General features: G+C 44.7%; 1 pseudogene; it reads left to right on the top strand.

Annotated features, from left to right (window-relative positions):
• Positions 1-5,275: 5,275 nt before the first annotated feature.
• Positions 5,276-6,293, top strand: LOC138489620 (ribonuclease P protein subunit p38-like; annotated as a pseudogene).
• The last annotated feature ends 6,773 nt before the right edge of the window (positions 6,294-13,066 follow it).

Here is a 13,066-nt window from a genome sequence, read left to right on the forward strand (position 1 = left end):
CCAGATTGGATTGACACCTGGTCGTAGTTGATTCGTTGAGACTCATCAAAGAAATGCCTGTGAGAGCAGCTATTGAATGTGTCAGCAAAGAGGTTTTACAATGTGATTGCCCGGTTGACATCCAGCCATAGGTATTTCCGGATGGTGGAACATGGTCTGCTGAAAGGCCAGGTTATGTTTCATACTGATGGGGTTCATTTGCCTAAGAGAGGGACAAGGATGTTTGTGGATGGACAGTTCGTGTTTGCTGTATTGGCATGGCAAAGGGGGAGACCCTCTGACCAGTATGTCTCGTGCACTGTGGCCGATGGGGAACAGGAAAAGGTTTGCTCAGGTGCCAGAATTTGCCCTTAGGTGGTGGTCGAGGTTTCCATGGTCATCTGGTGAAGTTGTATAGCCAGCGCTCACTGCAGGGTTCCAGGCCAGTAAAGGCCACAGGTCAGCGGGATCAGGATGCAGATGGTGCAGGTTCAGGGTTTTCCAACCACCTGATATCACTCCAGGGTGGAATGGCATGGGGTGGCGGGGGGCAGGCACCACCCTTCTTCCACGCCCAAGAACATATACTATGCACTTATTCTTGATGACTAGATTGTTTTATATGTTTATTTCGCTTGGTTTAACTGTCACACTTTCCTGAAATAATATGGCTTAGTGATATCCAAATTAAGATGGTCTGTGTGTCTTCTTGGTGGGCCCGGGCCATTGTGCTGCCTTTGAAAGCAAGCCGCAGCAATATGCTGGAACAGTCTTGTTGGGCGTGGGGGCCGGCGCAGCCTTGTTAGGAGGAAGGGGCTGGACTCATCTGCAAGTTCCCCCCTCCTTCTGGAACCACACAGTGATGACACTGTTGTGCAATGTATGATCCCTGGATGTGGAGGGGCGGATATTTTGCAGGGTTTCATGGTTGTGGTGTTGGCAAAGCCGGAAGGGCTACATAAAAGGGGTTGAAAGGCCACCATTGTCTCCTCAACGTGCCTCTGCCACCGACACATGCTTGACGAGCCGCTGCTGCTGCTGAAGCAGTAGGAAACCAGATCTTTTTCCTGCCCACCATCCCCAAGGCTTATTGTTTGTGGGGGAGCATAGATAGTGCATGGTTCCGGTGTTCAGGGTCATCCTGTGAAGTTCTTAATCAGGTGCTCACTACAGTGTTCCAAACTATAGGTGCCACATGAGGGGGGAGTGGGATCAGCTGGCGGACGGTACAGGTTTAGGGGTTTCCAGCCTCCTGGTATCACAGGTGCCGGTGATAGGTGGATCAACCCTCAACCTCCTTCCACTTCCACGCCCAAGGACATCATTCTGCTTAAACACGCTCTCTGTACCATGCAACTATTCTTGATGACTAATTTCTTTGATATATTTATTTCACTTGTCCTAACTGCCACCTTTGTGTGAGTACATGCGGCCTAATGATTTCCACAGTAAGATATTCTATGTGCTGTCATGGTGGGCCCTGGCCATAATGCTGCCTATTTTATATATGTTGAAAAATACCAATACCAAACAGATCATAGCAGTCCAGTGCTTAATGTGTGGGGGTGTGTGCCAAGGCCCAGCCCTGGAACTTATTTCTGAGCCCTGACACTAATACCTTCAACTCTCTCTTCCTACATATATTCCTTCTCGAGCTCTACGCTCATCTGCCTCCAACTCCCTCAGTGTAAGTCACTTCTCCAAGCAGCAAGTTGGTGGTAGATCTCTTTCCTCTGCTGGGGACTCCCTCTGGAACAGCCTCCCTACCTCCCTAAAACGTGAGGAAAACAACCTCTGGATCCGGAAGCACCTCAAAACCTTCCTCTTTGCTTCTGCTTTCTCTCCTCCTCTCCCTGCTGAACTCCTGGCTGAAACTACACCGGTCACCTGGCTACCCTATGATCTCGAGCCCAGGTCCCCTCACCCACCAATTGCACCCCTGCACTGCTTCCCTGGCATCCTCAGCACTTGGGGACTGTTTTCTGTATCCCTACAGTGCTCTACCAGCACTTGACACCTGATGTCTGCACTTACCCGTGCACTTACCACCAGCTGGCCGCACTTTCACTTATTGCTTTGTTTATTCTATTTATTTTACTGTTGTTCCCATGTACTGCACTGCCCCCTCCTGCATGAACTTTCCCCTCCACCCTTGCCTTTCACTTGCGCAATCTCAATGTCACCTGTCCTAGTAAGGTTGTTGTCTCTGTCTTCCCTATGCCCCCCCTAGCCTTGTTGTGCATTATAACACTTGTGTATAGGCGCATTATAAATGCCATATTTTATCATTACATATCATTGTCTTTGACTCATTCTGATTATGAAGTGATGATAGCCACAGTATCCATCAAACCCAAAGAGCAGGTGCAAGCTGTAGTTTAATCCCAAAAGTGTTCACAATGCGGGGAGCAGTTGTGGGTGGTGGCAGCAATGGTGGGGAACCACCCGAGTGTCCCAATCGGGCTAGAAAATATTGAGCCCTGGCACTTATTTTCTTACAAACTAAAGGAATTGTACGGTCGGACCCAAAAAAAAAGGTCTGATCGTACAAAAAGTCCGAAAAATGCTACCACCAAAGTTTCGAACACCAAAAGTTTGTACCTTTGGTGGTAGCATTGTAGGTAAGTATAAAAAAACTGCAGGGGTTCTGGGGGTGTCCCCCGCAACACCCCGGTCACTATACTGTGTGGTATAGTGAGTGGGGTGTTGCGGGGCACACCCCTGCAGCACACCCGAGTAAAAAAAATAAGAAACAAAAAAAGAAGAAACAAACAGGGGCTGCGGGGGTGTCCCCCGCAACACCCCGCTCACCATAGGAGGTTGCAGAGGACACCCTGCAGCTCCCGAAAAAAAAAAGAAAAGGACCCTGCGACGCCGGTCCCGATCACGGAACTGAAAGGGAACTGGCGCTGCAGGGACTCGCGTGTAAAAAAGGTAAGTAGGGTTTGTTTATGTTGGGGGTGTGGGTGGAGGGTGTGTTAATGGTGTGGGTGGGGGAGTTTGTGGGTATGTTGTGGGTGTGGGTGGGGGTGTGGGTATGTAGAGGTTTTGAATGCGTGTTCGCATGGGAAATGTGCAAACCTTTTGTGTTCGCACATTTCTCATGCAAAATTTTCAGTCGCTGACTTTTCCGCGATGGAAAAATCATGCAGATCCAAATTAAATACTGGAGTAGACCACCCGTGGGAAGCTAGTCCGGTAATAAGGAATATTTTGCTGTGGCTGCACTAGAGGTCCGAGTGACTCAAAAGAGGGTATCAGCTCCTTATTTTTCGGCCACAATTCCTCAGTTCCAGTTGTGCATCAGTGAAAACTCTGTGCATTCCCCAGCCGAAGCCCGACTCTGTTTTCGTATTGTTCCTCCCCTCGTTAATTCTTCTCAGTGCACGTGCCAGCCAGCAGCAGGCTGGGGCCAAGGAGTGATGCGGGAGAGGCGTCCAGGGAGTCTGCTTTCTACCCGAAGCTTGGAAGCCATAACCCCTGCTCGCAGGTCTCAGTTGCTCTCAAGTCCCCTTGGCCCACTTGGAGCCAGCCAGTGAACCCTGGGTAGCTGGGTGCAGGCAGGATCGATAAACTGCGGACCTGTGCCCCCGAACTCCTGCCATCTCCTTGCAAACACAAAACAAGCAAAGACGCCTCGTTTCCCCTGGTGAGGGAGATTTGCAGCTGTGCTGAGCTTCTCTTGTGTTTGTGTATCATGACCCTCTAATGCGAGAAACGGGGGGATGCGTAGGCCGTGCTAGCTGCAGACGCAGTCCCAGGTCAAATGCCCGCAGCATGGCAGCTTCAGGGTCGGTGTTACAGTCGAGCTGTTCTTGCCACGATGCTTCACTATGAGAGGCGCCCGATCGGCACTGCAAACATCAAATCTTGCCTGGCTGCAAGAGTGGGGCACAAGATGGCATTGCACCCGAGGAGACATAGATCCGAGAGCCAAACCTGGCCACCTGAGCTCAGTGCCAGGCAACCTAACCCCAGCCCGCTGCCATATGCTACTCTTCCCACAGAACCAACGCCTGGCAGCAAAGCCAGAAACACCCAACAAGAACTAGAATAACCACTTACCTCAGCCCGAACAATGTGTTTTATACTATTAGTTCAACTGCATATGTCTGTCATTTGACAAATTGAAATCATATCAGTGGACGAACAACAGCCCAGTCATTAACAGGGCCATAGGTAGTATTGTTCTACCTCTGGAGAATTCCCAGAATTCACTTGCCGCTGAAAGGACTCCGAATTTGGCTTTGCATCCTGTTAATCTGAGACATTTGCAAATTCAAGATCTTGTCATGATTGTCAACAAACAAATACACTTGCTTTTAAAATAAGTCGTTCGTTTTTTTTTCTTCTGAAAGCAGGTCCAATTATTCTTGCAGAAAGACCCCATTGATAGTTGTTAAAACTTATTCAGCTGCTTTAGTCATCTACTCAAGAGGTGACCAGGCACGTTTACTATACTACCCTATCACGTTGCTGCCAGGCGTAAAGCTCAGAAGAACGCCTGGCATCAACAAAACACCCGAACACGGAGGATACCTCACTTGAGCCCAGTGACCTCCTCGGTAACCTTCACGAACCTCGTGCCTACCCAAAAATGCACAAACCCCCATCCACTTACTCCGAGAGAAAAGTGTTGCTCTAATCCCTAGGATGCATAATTTCATCCACCAATCAAAAGTTACGTCACATCTTAAATGAATGGTGCAATTCCAGACATCGGTGCAGTTTTGTAGTGCATGTTCATTGAGATCGGAACAATCCACTACCACTGTCGTTGAGATCGCAACAATTTTACCGGTCCTTTCACAAACAGCTAAAAACTTGGCTCTTTACCTAGGAATCCTCTCAAGCGGGGCCCACAACCTGACTCTATGAACACATGTATGCTTGCCTTGTAACTGCTCCTGCAACCACCGCCTTGACGCCCACGGGTTTAGCGCGCTCTATAAATGCAAAAATAAATAAAAAATAAATTAATGTATACTACGTGCACCTAATTTGCATCAGCATGGTCTGGTAGCTCTAGCAACATTTCAACGTTGAGCCATCATTTCCAACATTTCCAAATTGTACATTGGCTACAGTCAGCTCAGGTTGCAATTTATCACAACCCTCCCTCCCGATGTATAGCCTCATTCGCCCCAGTGGAACTGCAAAGAGAAAGGGAGGAAAACCTCTATCCTCATGTTTCTTATCTTCTTCTCTACCCTGCAGTTCTCCGAGCTATGAGGATGTCCACATGTGGTGTCCTGAGGCACTGCAGATGTGTAGTAATACTGCTTAATATCATAAGGTCCCCGTTTACGAAATGCTCCTGTTCAACTTCAGTTTCCAGGCAGCATCAGGTGTATAATGGAATAAGATGACATCTGCTACAACAGCTAAAAAAGGATCCGTAGGAAAAGTCAAACCACCTCCAATAAAAACTTCTTTGGACAACCCTTACATGATCAAGTGGAATCCAGTGATAGGAGATGATATGCAATTTATACTTCAGACCCTACAAAAAAGGTTCCAACAACTTGGATTCCAAAAAGTTGAACCATCAAATAAACCCAAAAAGTTTAGTTGTAAAAAAAGAAAAGGTGCCAAAAAAGGCCAAAGTAATGTAAGCGAGGCAAACTTGGAAAACATGGTAGCAACAGGAGATGCTGGAAAAAATGACCCTTGCTTGGAGGAGGCTGGAGCACATAAACCAGGGTGGACTCATGTTGATCTTCGGAAACAGCTTGCTATTGGCATTAACGAAGTTACTAGAGCTCTAGAAAAGAATGAACTTTATTTGGTGCTTGTATGTAAATCTGCAAAACCTGCTATGATCACCATGCACCTCATTGAACTAAGTGCCAGCTGTGCAGTACCGGCTGGCCAGGTCCCACGCCTGAGTGAGAGCCTAGCGCCAGTTCTTGGTTTAAAGTCTGTTTAGCTCTAGGCTTCCGAAAATATTCCAGTCATTTTGAAGATGAAGTGAAAGCTATAAAGGAAAAGGTGCCTCCTCTGATTGTTCCAATGAATCAATCCGCAAGCAGTTGAAAATAAAACAATTTTTTCCAGCCCTGCGGAAGAGCCTCCGACAAGGCCATGGAGGAATCTGTGAATGTTTCCCAAGCAAATCTTAAGCGTAAAGCAGAGGACAATCCTGTTCAGAAGTCTGATTCCAGAGCTACATCCAGCATAACTCTAAAGCCACTGAAAATAAAAAAGTTGGTTCCAAATCCTAATAGAACACGGAAACCACCCAAAACGAAGAAAACAATCGCCAAAAAGTAGTTCATGCAACTTTGACATAGGGTTATTATTTTTCTTTTATTGTTTGCACCAAACTAAATGCATGTATAACGTTTTTGTTTGATAGGATTGATCAACATTTATCAAATAAACTAAGCGTACATGTTTTCTAAAAATAAAAAAAAATAAAAAAATACTGTTTAATATCTGGCAGGTAACGTGCGGAATGTCCTCCGATAATACATGCGATTAATACCACCACAATCTTCTACAATTGCCATGTCTGAGGCCATACGATCTGGGCATTCTACGCGATTGGAGTGTGAAGTGCAGTGATCGAAATGGGCGGGAACGATCGGGAGCGATGTGCCTCTACTTTTATTCTTTTCACTTTACCATTCCTCTACTTTTTACGACCATATTCACCATTCTACATAGAGGGTTTGTCATTCATGTCTCTGTGCAATTGTAAAGTTGTAATAGGAGCCTTAGTTACTAGTCACTTAGATGACTCCAATGCCCCAGCTGCAACACCGTGTCACATGTTGCACTATGCTTCTGCCAACCCTCTACCCTGCTGAGACCACAGTTCCACTACTTTTTTCAGTACACTTCTGCCACTGGTGAAGTGGCAGACATGGTGCATGGACTGGGTCAGGCAGGAATTCCTTTAAAATGATATATTGTTTTACACCCAACGTGCGTAAATTCCAGGAATTGCATATGCTGAGGAGAAGGAGAGTCACTGCTGGTATTCACTGCTCATTTAGAAACATTTCCATGAAGATTCTGTAAAAGCTACACTGGGGGTGTGATGAATCAACTTAAGGGGCAGCAGTGGTCCAGGGATGAATATCGTTTCTGAACCAACAATCAACCCCACACCTCTAGTACACCAGAAGGGATCCAAACAGATTGGAATACAAGAGAATTATAAGACCTCCTTGTCCAATTTTGGTAACGTGGACGGAACGGCAGGCTTATCTCTGCAAGGTCGTGGATCGTTGGTTAGTTGCAACACAGGGAAAATACAATTATTACCCAATGATAAAAGGGACTGTCCAGGCAAGGTTGTATGAAAAATATCTCCTTTATTATTACTACAACAGAGAGTTCTAGCACACTACAATTACAACCCACCCTGTAAAGGAACACAGAGGACAGACAGTTTCACAAAGGGAAGGGATGCACTCTGGATACTTACAAGAGGGTAGTTGGAAAAACAATTAGTCTAACTCTTCAAGGTTATTTGGTTTCAACACCAAAGGGGCAACGTTTCGTAATTGTGTCTAGGGGCCTTCAGAGAAGGACGAAGGGGCAGAACCACAATGTACCTGGTGATGAACAAGTTCTTGTGGAGGTTTCTGGGTGCTTTGTAGCCCTTGAGACAGAGTTAGTGGTGGGAGACAGCCGAGGGTACCAGGCAGCAGGCAGTTCAGCAAGCAAGACTGGATGGACGTCTGCAGCTTGCCCGGTGTGGTGGCTCTGGTCCAAGAATCGTCTCTGTGCTGCTTGGTGGATCTGGAATGCTGGTCGAGGCGACCGGACGGCTCTGGCGACTGCGGCGTGACAACAGTCAGTGGTGCCGCTGGATGCGGTTCGAGGATCTGACTGTCTCGAAATTGCCCTCAAAAAGATGCATGGTGGATGATTCTTCTGTGGCACTCCTCCTAGCTTCTTTGCAGGGCTTGTGTCCTTTCAAATCGGATGGCCCAGAGCTCAGGAGGGTGTTAGCAGGCAATGGCCTTGTCCTTTGTCCAGAGACTCTCTGGCACATTCCACATAGGAAGCTTGCTATCAGAACCTCGCAGCGCATGCTTTGTGCTGGCTGGGTACCCGATCTGGAGCTGCTGGATAGGGCCTCTGAGACCGGTATCTCCCTCTGTTCCCTGGGAGATGTTTAGGGGAGGGATCTTGCTTCTCTCTTGGGACTTCTGGCCTTCCTTCACTGGCGGAAGATGTAAGGCAGATTTCACCTTCAGTTCAGGTCCAAATGAGTCCTTCTTATTACTCCTTGAAAAGACTCCAGATGATCTGATCAGTGAGGGGTTCAGCCCCCTTTTAAAGCCAAACAGGCTCCAGGGATTGGTGTAGGCCAAGTCTAACTTAAGTGAGCAAATCCTGGGTCTTCACCAACAATCTTCAGTAATGATTCACGTCAAAACCAGGGTGTTTGACAGACAGGGGAAGATGACAACATATACTTCTATGTCCCACCCCTCAACTGTCTGCTTTACATCAAAGTGTCTCCATAATTAAATGAGCCCTATTTCGGTACTTGATCACAACATGGACCTCCTTTGAAGTAGGGGGGTTGCAGGCAGACTTTCGTCTCCTACAATTCACATACTTCTTTTCTCGGGAAGGAGTGGTTACAGACAGAACATTCACTGCCCTTTCATACCAAGGAGGGGTGTTAGTACCAAGTTGGCAAATTACATTACAAAGAGGTGTTGATGTCTATTCTCCATTGTCACTTCCTACACCCAGGCCTTCCCTGAGGCCTGCTAATTAACATTCTTCAGTATTTAACGCCACCAGAAAGGATTTACAATGCAAATGCAAATCCATAGGGCCTTGAAATTCTAATCAGGCTGCCCATGGCCAAAGGCTTTTGATGTACCAACAGCTGTCAGGTGTCAGCTACACATGACAAGGGAGGGTGGTGCTGGTAAGCTGTGTCCTGCCAGAAAACATGACTATTTTTCTGCTGTGCAATGAGCGTGGAAAATGTACATGGGAATGGCCCCATCATTCTTTCTTTAAACAAACAACATAAAGCCCAGGCAAGCGCAATCTTCCTTTGCAGATGGTAAAATTCCTCCCAAGGGGTGCCCGATGCAAAGCTGCAAATACTGGGATGAACAGCCAGACTAGAATAGGTGCGGAGCTGTCTGACTTTCCAGCTGCAAAATCTCATCACATCTTTCGCTCTGGTAGCAACACGTGCAATAGTGTCACTATGAGGATTTCTAAAATGTCTGCAACTTTTCTCTTTTACCGAAGTCTCGTTGAGCCATCAGTACTTCAAAAAGTATCTTTTCCCTCCAGTGGAAAGCCTAGCCCTTGAAAGAAAACATTGTGTAGAAATATTAGCAACACCTCACAAGTGCCATATTGTAAGTCCTTTGTTTAATATGTATGAGGTTGGCTCTGCAAAGGAGTGTACCCAGAATTTATGAGAGTACCTGGGGCAGTTATCAGGCCGTAAATCAGGCACATGCAAGAGTCAAGGTTTTTAAATCAGTACACCCCATTCTTTCATATCCAGAACATGTTGTTTTTAAGAAACGTGTTGTTCCTCCAGAAAACAACATTTGTCTAATTGTAGTGTCCTTTAAATTGCACCCTGAGGGCCTGATTCAGAGCTCCATGCAAAAAAATGAAGGAAAGACACTTTTCTTATTTGCTCCAAATCATGTGCCTACATTTATAAAGATACAGAAAATGGAGCAAATAAGGAAAGCGTTGGCCCATCACGCAATGGCACTTTTTTCGTTTTACATGAAGCTCAGAATCAAGCTCTAAATCATAGTTTCACAACCAGGGGCTGTTGCGCCAAGTGAAATACTCTGAAAAAAAAAACATGACGTGCAACCAATCTCTTCCCAGTATCTTCCACTTTAAGAATAGAGAAGACGTGTATTGTTTCAGTGAGAGCCATTGGGCGGGTCATTATGTACTGACAATTCTATTTTGAGCACTCTGTAAACATTTGAATGTATTTTGTTAACACTTTTTTAATCCTTTAATTTGTTGTTTTGGTTGTTCCTTTGTTTGTATAATGTGCAGATCATTTCCCGAACTCAATTTTATTTCAAACAAGCTGGGGAAATATCCCTAAAGTATTTGGTTATTGCTTGTGAAAAGATTCACACTGCATTGTAAGCTAAACGAATGTGACACGTGCATGAATAAAGTGGTGTCAACAATTATCACACGTTTACTACTGTGCTTAAAGGATATCACATTGAAATGATTTATCAAAGGATGTTTACCCTGTGCAGGATTGTGTTGCTGTTTTTTTATGTTAATGTAAAGATGGGTTCCTGGCCAATGATGACTTTGCCATCCTGGGATGTACCAGTGACTCCTTTAATAAGTTCCTTGTACATTACATCAGGTGCATATGGTCAGGTACACATAAATTAAGGGCAACATGCACCAGCATCCTCTCTCAGGGGGTCTACATCTCCAACTGACTCTCACAGATCACCACTCATACATCAACATTCTCTCAGGCTGCATTCTCTCTCACTCACTCCAACATCCTATGCATCACAGGGTCCAGGGAAAGCTTAGTCACTACAGTTTGCTGCTGTGCATACATGTGACGGACATATTTGCTTTACAGATCATGCTGAAGTGTTTTAACAAGTGGGTTAAACATGTTTGGTGTTTGAATGGTGATACTCCTTCATGGCACGTTTATTTAAGATGCTAAAAAGCAAAGCAAGTAATCTAAGGATAGCCCTTTTGATGCTAAGCCTGAAGGAAAAAAAGCTAAAAATAAATGCTTCTAGAAGTTCTTTCAAATGTTTTAAGATCCCACTGCAAACACTGTAGCGATTTTAACAAAGGTTTTGCCTTTTCAGTAATAGTTCTAAGCATTGATCGGATGCCAAGGCTTTTCTAGCTATGATAGTGTCGAACAGTGGAAGTGCTATGAATGGTCGTTTTTAGGTGCTGTGAACATTTTGGCAAATAGTAGTCCTGTTGTGTGTAAAGTAAGAGAAGTGGTAATCTGTTTTTTACTGTGAATAGTTTAAAAAGAAAGGGACCTGTGATGATGAAAGGGTTTGTGGCTGCGTGGAAAATAGCAAGTAATGTTAATAAAGACCATTTATATTGAGTGGAAAATACTTTTTTTTCCCAGAAGATTTTAGTGACCGCCTAGACCGTCCCAAGTATTTTGAGCCCTGACCAATTTATGGAGCTGTAATTCTAATCCATACATTGCAGAATAGTTTGTTAATTCTGTCAACCTGTTTCTATTTAATTGGAAGCGTTGTGTTATATCATAATAATAATTCCACTTGCGGTATGCAGCTGCTGAAAGCTCAAAGGGGATTCAGAGCCAGAAGTGAATGTACCACAGATATCTGAAGCAACCTCTTAAACAGCATCTCCATCTTGGCTCATGGAAATACTTAAAGAAGCTGAATGCTCCAGTAGCAGTTACTTTTTCAGGTCTTTCGCATTTTCTGGAACCATCCCCTGAAGTCTTATTTCTGGTCAGAAGTCATGTCTAGCCATATTAAATATTCTAGCCTCAAGATTACACCAGAACAGCCTTAACTCCGTGGTGTATCTGTGATGCCATCTTCCTGGAAGCAATGCACTTGGCAAATGGGGACCAAAAGCAACTTCAGTTCCTTGGGGTGGAGGAGGCTATTGTATATGCACAGACTTTTTCCACTAGAGGGGTCACTGTATTAATTATGAATAACTCAATTAGGGCATTTATCACCAGCTCTGACACTACATGTCATGTGGTAATTGTACATCTTGACCTTTATGGATAGGAATTCATTATCACTGGTTTGTTTGGGGTTAACAGTATCCAGTCTTTTCATCGAAAAATGTTTCATCTAATCATTCTCCATCGAATATTTTCGAATGAAGAAATGTTAATTGAATGCATTTTTGGGTGGGGTAAAGGGTTAATTTTGTTTGCAAAATGTTTGAGGTGGGTTTTTAAGGGTCCTAAACAGGGGTTTGAGGGGACCCCCGCCCAAAAGAATGCATTTGATTAACTTTTTTTTCATTGCAAAATATTCGATGGAAAAATGTTTAGATGAAACATTTCTAATGAAAAGACATGGAACCGGTTTTAACGAGGATGAACCCTCAATGTTAGGGAAACACAAAATCAAACTCTTCATATGGAATAATCCTATGTGTGTGTGTGGGTATTCAATATGGAAAATGCTTAAAGCTAAGACAACACATCACTCAGGCCTGGATAGTAAACCTAAGACCCAAAGAGCGCCTAATGAGTTTTAGGGTGTCATAGATTGTGCTAAGATGTCAGATGCTGCAGCCTACTACAATAGGATGCTCCTTGTTCTCACTTCCCCATTGGCAATGTGCTCTTATCGACTTGGACTCAGTGAAAACTTGGTTAAGGGGAGGCTTGAATACAAGGGCATGCTACTCCCTGTGAACTTTCATATTGAAGCTGTTTTGCGTGAACAAATAACAAATAACAAAAGACTAATATTTGCTGTGAGGTGAACATATCTGAAGCAGGCACCATATTCTGTAAAGACTTGTTGGGTCATCTATGGTAGTTTATTACATTTACTAAGGGAATTAATGGCTAATTCACATTGTGTAACTCAACGAATGTCTAATGATAGCATGATGACATCTTACTTCAAGCTGTTTTAGCTAGCTGGTCCAAGCTCAAGAACAGATTAATTATTTCACAATGGGGCCATACGAACACGACCTAGGGTAGGCACCACGTGGCGGAGGTGTTCTGTTGATTGTTGGAGAATTACAGGTTCACTAACCCTAAGATAACAAAATCGAATTAGAGATAGAGCGTTGCAGAGTTTGGTTTAGATATGCCATTAAAATACTAATATTGTCGTTTTAGCCGTGGATGGATGGGAATAGCCGGTTTAGTGCTATTCGAGCAACAATGAAACGTGAATAGAACTGCGAGGAACATAGTAACAGGAAACAGGAACATTGTGTGTCTTGATGAACTGGCCACCATTTAGAAGTGTTTCTGTCGAAAGGAAACCTTGAACGGCAAAAGCTGCTTCCGTAACAAAGGAAACTCTGTTGTTTTGTTCAGAAAGAAATGGGCAACGAGAACAGGGGGATGCAAACATGGCTTCCACAT

Source organism: Ambystoma mexicanum, chromosome 9, assembly GCF_040938575.1.
Source record: "Ambystoma mexicanum isolate Mex_15411 chromosome 9, UKY_AmexF1_1, whole genome shotgun sequence".
In the NCBI taxonomy this organism is placed as follows: Eukaryota; Metazoa; Chordata; class Amphibia; order Caudata; family Ambystomatidae; genus Ambystoma; species Ambystoma mexicanum.